We start from the raw sequence: 7,461 nt of genomic DNA, 5'->3' as shown, positions 1-7,461 counted from the left end.
CAAACAAACAAACAAACAAACAAACATAAAAAGTCCAAAGTTCAAAGTCTCTTCTGAGGTTCATGCAATTTCTTAACTGTAATTCTCTATAAAATCAAAATGAAAAAGCAGATCACATATTTCCAACATACAATAGCATGGGATGTATTGTTATAATTTCAAAAGGGAGTAAAGATAACAATGAAGAAATACTGGATAAAAAAGCAAGACCAAAATCATCTTGGCAAACTCTAAACCCTGCATCTCCATGTCTAATGTCAATGCACTCCTCAGATCTCCAGCTCCTTGCAGCTTTGTTCACTACAACATACTTTCTTCTCTTGGGATGGTTCCCTTCCCTGTTAGCAACCATCCTTAATGGGTATCCCATAGTTCTGGCATATCCAACATTTTGGGGTCTCCAAGGCAATCCCGGCTTCACCCTCATAGCTTCATGCATTGGCTTCTCTAGGCCTCCATACAGGGATATCCCTGACACATGCCTGGCTTCAATGGCTTCCTTAGTTAAGGAGGGAAATCTATAACTCCTTTCTTCTATCCTTCACTCTACAGGCAGAACCATTTAGCCGAAGCTACCAAGTTCCGCTGCTGGGATTGGAAGACGGCCCTCCTGATCTATCACATCTTCACCACCTTGTTGTTTCTGATGGTGTTCTTGACTTAGCTGTCCAAAAATTCCATCTGTAGACCAAGCTGACCTCAAACTCAGAGATCTGCCTTATTCTGCCTCCTGAGTGCTGGGATTAAAGGTGTGCACCCCAACCCCAGGCCTTAAGCTTTTCTTTAATTCCTTTTCATACGTTAGAAGTTTAGTTGGATGGAATCTTGTCCTGAGGTTACCACTCCCTCATTTCATTTAACATCAGGATTTTCCTTAACTTGTTTATCAATTTGACTATAGGACTTAGCTAAATTTCATTTCCTGATGATCTTTTTCTCCTCAAATTTTACATTTTGTAACTTTCCTTCTTCAGCTTGTTCCTTTTCATTATAGATCTACATAAGACTGGCCACAGACAACCACATGAGAGTCAATGTCAGGCTGCTTCGAAATGTCCTCTGCCAAAACTATTAATCCATAACCCTTCAATTTAGCCTCTGGCAGATTTTCTGGACAAACACAGAAAGCAGCCACATTCTTACCAAAATATCACAAAAACCAGTCTCTAGTCACATACTAAATTCTTATCTTCTGAAACCTCTTGAGCCAGATTCCATAATTCAAATCACTTTCAGCCCCATTGTCTTCCATGTTCCTAGAGGATGACCTAAAAACCCCACTTAAAGCATTCAGTCATTTTTAAATCCGAAGTTTCATAGTTCACATTGAAAAACAACAAAACAAAACAAAACAAAACAGCATGGTCTAGCCTATAAGAGCAATAGCCAACTCCTGTACCAACTTCTTAGTTATAATTTTTTTTTTGTTGTTGTTGAGAAAAGACACCATGAACATGGCAATTCTTATAAAGGAAAATATTTAATTGGTGCTGGTTTACAGTTCAAAGGTTTACTTCATTATCATCATGGCAAGCACGGTGACATACTGGAGAGATAGCTGAGAGTTCTACATCTGGATCAGCAGGCAGCAGGAAGTGAATGCCACACTGGGCTTGGCTGAGACCTCAAAGCCTACCTTCAGTGACATACTTTCTCCAATAAGACTGTGTCACCTCATAGTGCCACTCTCTGTGTGGCTATGGAGACCATTTCCATTCAGTCTACCATACCTCTTTGTATTTCACTGTAGATCAGGACTCCCCTTTATCTCCTTATCTCTTTCAGCACCAGCCTTGACTCCAGCATTAAATTTCCTGTTCCTGCCTCCCTGTCCTGTTCATTCTTTTTCATTGTAGATCTGCATAAGTATGGTGAATAACACCCATGTAACGGAGCCAATATTAACCTGTCTTGAAGTCTCTTCCACCAAAGAAATGAGTCCATTAGTTTCCAATTTATCTTCAAGCAAATTCGTAGGAAAGATGCAGAAAGAAGCCACATTCTTTGCCAAACTATCACAAGAATGGTCTCTACTGAAGTTGGTAATATCATTTTTCTCTGAAATGTTTTGGCCTTGGCCTCCATAGTCTACATTGCTCTAAGATTTACTCTCTTCCATATCTAGGATGGTCTGTTAAGCCCTTTGTACAATGTTCAACCTCTTTTTGGTACAAAGTTCCAGTCCTCCACATTCCTGTCCAAAACATCATGGTCAGAGATATCAGAGCAATAACCCACTCCTTGGTACTAAATTCTGTTTTAATTACTTTTCCATTGCTATGAAAAAAATAAACCCACCATGACCAAAGAAACTTATAAAAGAAAGAGTGTAATTGGGCTTACACTTTCTGTGATGATGGAACAAACAAGCTGGGAGGCATAGCTGAGAGTACACATCTTGACCACAAGTAGGAGGAAGACAGAGAACATTGAGAATGGCTTACATGTTTTATAACCTCAAAGCCTGCTTCCAATGATAAACTTTTTAAAAACAAAAACAAAATCTCAATCATTCAGTTTTACCAAATGAAGACTCAGGAGTCAGATGCTGGAGTGAAAGCCTGCTAGCTCAGAAAGGCAGAAAAAGCACACAGCTGACCTTCCCCAGTGGATATCTCAGGAGGAAAAAGCCCATTCTTCTCCACTCTGCCTTAAAAACCCTTCGAATTGAATATCCCTCCTTTCTGCTTCCTGTGACTCTCTATCCTTTCTCCTGACTTCCTCCAACTCTTGATGTCTTTTTTTTCTGTGTTTACTCCCTGTCAACTGTTGCTTGCTCCACCTCTTGACCTATGACCCACATTTTTAAATCCTGTTTACAGTAAACAGGAAGCACTTGGATTAAAGGTGTGTTCCAGGTTTGAGCCACACCATAACTAGAACCAGGTTTTTTTTTTTTTTCCCCAATAAATAACACAATCTCAGAGTTCACAGTATGATCAAATATCCTGCAACATTTTCCCCTTTTTGTCTAAATAAAAAGGAAAGATTTTAACTCTAACACAGTAAAACTATTTAAAATAATGAGGTTATGTCTGCCAATCTTTCCACAATGTTCAGCTCGGCTATATTTGGCAGTTTTAGGATTAAGTATTTTTGAGTTCAAAGTTCTGTGAAAATGTTCCTGTCAGCTGGGCAGTGGTGGCTCACGCCTTTAATCCCAGCACTTGGGAGGCAGAGGCAGGCAGATTTCTGAGATCGAGGCCAGCCTGGTCTACAGAGTGAGTTCCAGGACAGCCAGGGCTACACAGAGAAACCCTGTCTCGAAAAACAAAAAAAACAAAAAAACCCAAAAAAAACCCAAAACAAAACAAAGAAAGTTCCTGTCAGTCTCAGATGAACTTAGCAATTTTAATATCCTGAGACATTTGTAGTCCAAAGCTGATCTTTGGTTGGTATTTGTCAGCTTAGTGGCAATCCTGGCTATGTAGAGCAGAACATTCAACTCAAAGTTGTCCACCGTTTGAGCAGATACTGGTTGCAGAAGAGGCATGTGGCAGTTTTCCACAGTGGTTAATGTTACCAAATTCCATGAGGATTCATCTTGGCAGGGCCCCATCATCTTCTTGGAGACCTTAAAGGTTTCTGTTAGGAATGGTAGAAAACTTAAAAATGTTAAATGCCATATTCAGCAAACCTCAGAAAGGTTTGAGGACCACAATCTATTAAGTTCATCTGAAATTCACAAATTGTTCCTAGTTATTTGCTTCGGACTCAAACCTGAACACAAGCATGAGGCTAGATGAAGCTTATTTCTAGAATTAGTGCTCTATGACAACAATTTGTTCTTTTCATCTTGTAGATTTTGAGATATTTATACCTTAAAAAATTTTAAAAGTCAAATGAAACCAAAAGATTATGGTAGTGGCTATAGAATAGTCTTATTTTTTGTTTTCTTCTGTCCCATACCAGATGGCTCTTCAGATATAAGACAGAGATTTTGGATTTTCCTTCAACAAGCATTCGTGAGTTTAGAGAAGAAGAGAGCCATGCTCAAACCCCAAAGCCAGCTTTAATTTTTGATTGAATTGGGCCACATAAAAACCATTTGACACATAGGTCTGTAGAGGGCAGCAAGACCACTTTGCCAATTTATTCTTTTTCTTGGGACATTTTCTCTTGATGATCTGTCATTTCCTTCAGATGTTTCACTTGTTTGGTGATTAGATTTCTTAGTTGGATGCTTTTATTCTCCTGGAAAGATAAAAGCAAAACCCTGCCCCAACCCTAACTCTGGGGCTTTCTTTTTTGTCAGGTTGTATCTTTCCTTGGGCAAAATGTTTTTTTTTGGCAACAGAAAAAGTATTATCTTTCAACTGAAAAATTTTTAAAAATCTTTGGAAAATTTGTAACTAAATATATCTTAGTGGATAAATATACCTATATTTCCCTTTCTCTTTACATATAAATTCAAGGTTTAAGAGTATTTATTTTGAGATCACAAAGGATATTCATTTTGAATTTCAACCTGCTTTTTGCAAGAGGTCTTTAAATTTAAATCACTGTAATTCTTATGTCCCTGTCTCTGATGTCTAAGTGCTGGTCCACCACCACCTTGTTCACTGTAACTCTAGAATTTAGAAAACAACCTGCCTATCTCTGCTAGGATTAAAGGCATGGGCTACCATTGCCTCACTCAAATATTTTATCTTGGCTCCAAATTACTCCAACTCTTAGAGATTTAGAAAACAAGTTTGAATTGTAGTAAACCTTTGAATTTATTTAAAATGTTTGAGATTTCTTACCTGTGTCTTTAACACCAAACTATAAAAAAATATCCTTTTTGTTAAGAAGAAAAGTCGAAAGCTGATGTCCAAAATGATGTGGGCCATGTGACAATTTACAGTCTAACATTCTAACATGGAATTAAGACATGTGGTTTTAGAAAACCAATTTTCCCCTCTTTCCTTTCTGCCTCCACCGTGCCATCCAGACTGAAGAAGACCTGGGAACTCCAGGGCCACGTGAACCACAGTCACTGCAAAGGCCGCATTGGTAAGCACCTGAAGTATCCAGGAGGCCACAGGAATGCTGGAGGCATGCACCACCTCAGGATCAACTTTGACAAATATCATTCAGGTTACTTCAGGAAAGTTGGTATGAGGCATTTGAAGAGGAACCAGAGCATCTGCCCAAGTGTCAACCAGATACATTATGGACGTTGGTCAGCGAGCAGACACTGGTCAATGCAGCCGAAACCAAGACTGGAGCTGTTCCCATCATTGCTGTTGTTCGACCAGGCTACTACAAAGTTCTGGGCAAGGGAAAGCTCCCTAAGCAACCTGTCATTGTGAAGGCCAAATTCTTCATTGTGAAGAACTGAAGAGAAGATTAAGGGTATTGGAGGTCCCTGTGTTCTGGTGGCTTAAAAGCCACTCCAGAGGTTAATTTTAAATGCTAACATTTTCCATGTGAAAAAAAAAAGAAGAAGAAGAAAACCAATTTTCATTTCATGCCAGTAAGGCAATTATGTATTTGGTAAGTTATCATTGGAAAACAATTTTTTTCATGCCTGAACAAATGAAAGACATTTGTTAGTCTTTACATACTAGTTTGGACTGAATGACCAACTTATCTGATGAATTATCACCTCTTTTTATTCAGGAGATCTCTCTTGTTCAAATATAATGTTTATCTATCAATCTTGGTGGTGACCACAGCTTTTCTTCTCCTCTGGAAACAAAGACAAAACCTCTTCCCTAATGTAACACATATCCAGTTTCCACTGTGAGGTCCACAGATCTTTAAGACATACAGCATGACTTAATTCAGCATTAAAAAAAAATTATCCAATGTCTCTCTGAAGTTGTTGTGTTCTGCTAATGGACAATCTGGACAGTCTGTGACTGTTCTTGATAATACCTTTTAATACTTTTCTCAGAAGCATTTTTTTTATTTTATAGTTTGTTTCTGAGTTTAGAGAAATGTTAATCAGTGTTTTCCATTATCACAAACCCATAAATTCATGGCTATGTTAGCCACATATGGTTTTAATTTTCCTCTTGGTCCTTCCGGCCCTATAAGCTCAACCCATCCTGCACTTTCTTTTACCTGAGATAAAGCTCCAATCCTTAGAAGCTGAGAATTTACCTCTTGCAGAGGTCAATATGGATGCCAAGATTTTGGTAAAATAATTATTACATCTGCTCCTGTGTCTACTAAACCTTCAATTTCAATGTTATTTACTTGTATTTTTAGCTTTGGTCTCTGATAATTTATAGCAGTTTGCCAAAATGCTTGTTTTTTGGTCTCTCCTGAATTTTTTTTCTCCTGATATTGTTTTGTCCTTGATCATATCCAGAGCAGTGTAGTTTTTAACAACAGGGATTAAATATTTTAATTGTTCTGTGAATGAGTGACATGGAATGATTGAATCAAAGTTAGTATCAGGCCTAATTCCCTTAGGGCATTTTCCAACATCAAAAGGTTAACTTTCCTATCCCTTATTGATCTGCATTCATTAGTCCAACGTCACCCTTTGCCATACCTTCTATATATTCCAGAAAGCTGGGGCCTTCTTTTTGGATTAGCTCTAGAAAAAAACATTGTTTCTAGGAATACCTTGTTGACAATCCCTTTTTAAATGACCTTGCTTTTAAATGACAACAATTAAAACATTTGACATTTTTATTTTTCTTAAAACTTTTAGAAATTACTTCTTCTACCACAATAGCATCATAAATGTGAGAAACTATCAGCTGTATTTCTGATCTGTTCATCATTGGAATTGATCTTGCCTTTAAAGTTCTAATCACCCTTTTGCATTCTAAATTAACTTTTTTTGTTGTTTTGTTTTGTTTTTTTCAAGACAGGGTTTCTCTGTGTAGTCCTGGCTGTCCTGGAACTCACTCTGTAGACCAGGCTGGCCTCGAACTCAGAAATCTGCCTGCCTCTGCCTTCCAAGTGCTGGGATTAAAGTCATGAGCCACCACTGCCCGGCTTAAATTAACATTTTCGAAAGCCAAATATTCGATTAATATTTGTCAGACTTCTGAATCTGATATTATTCTATTTACAGCTGAAGTCAGTCTTTGCAAAAAATCACTGAAGGCTTCTTTTGGGCCTTGTATAATTTTAGTAAATGACTCAAACCTCTTTCCTGATTCTTGAACCTTGTCCCAAGCATTTATACCTACTAAACAACACAGTGCCAAGGTGTGAATATCAAATTCAAGCTGGATTTGTAACTTAACATATTGATCTTCACCTAGTAACTGATCTGGGACTATATTAATACCTCTAGCCTATGTCATTTTTCTATGGCCCTAGATTCCTCTTTTCACCATGTTCACCATTGTAACTGAAAACTAGCTTCTGATATTGCTGTTGCCAAATCTTTCCAGTCTTGGAGGATAATTCTGTTCTATGTTGTCCATGAATTTAATATCTGCTTCACATAGGGTGAATGCATACCATATGAAACAATTTCTTCCTTAAATCTTCTCAATCTACTATGTCTAT

The 7,461-nt window shown here is 37.9% G+C and overlaps 1 pseudogene; it reads left to right on the top strand.

Annotated features, from left to right (window-relative positions):
- The first annotated feature begins 5,039 nt into the window (after positions 1–5,039).
- Positions 5,040–5,369, top strand: LOC114633566 (annotated as a pseudogene).
- The last annotated feature ends 2,092 nt before the right edge of the window (positions 5,370–7,461 follow it).

The sequence above is a fragment of the Grammomys surdaster genome, unplaced genomic scaffold (assembly GCF_004785775.1).
Source record: "Grammomys surdaster isolate TR1022 unplaced genomic scaffold, NIH_TR_1.0 700, whole genome shotgun sequence".
Classification (NCBI taxonomy): domain Eukaryota; kingdom Metazoa; phylum Chordata; class Mammalia; order Rodentia; family Muridae; genus Grammomys; species Grammomys surdaster.
Note: the sequence above shows the minus strand (reverse complement) of the source record. Positions and strands in the feature narration are given on the sequence as shown.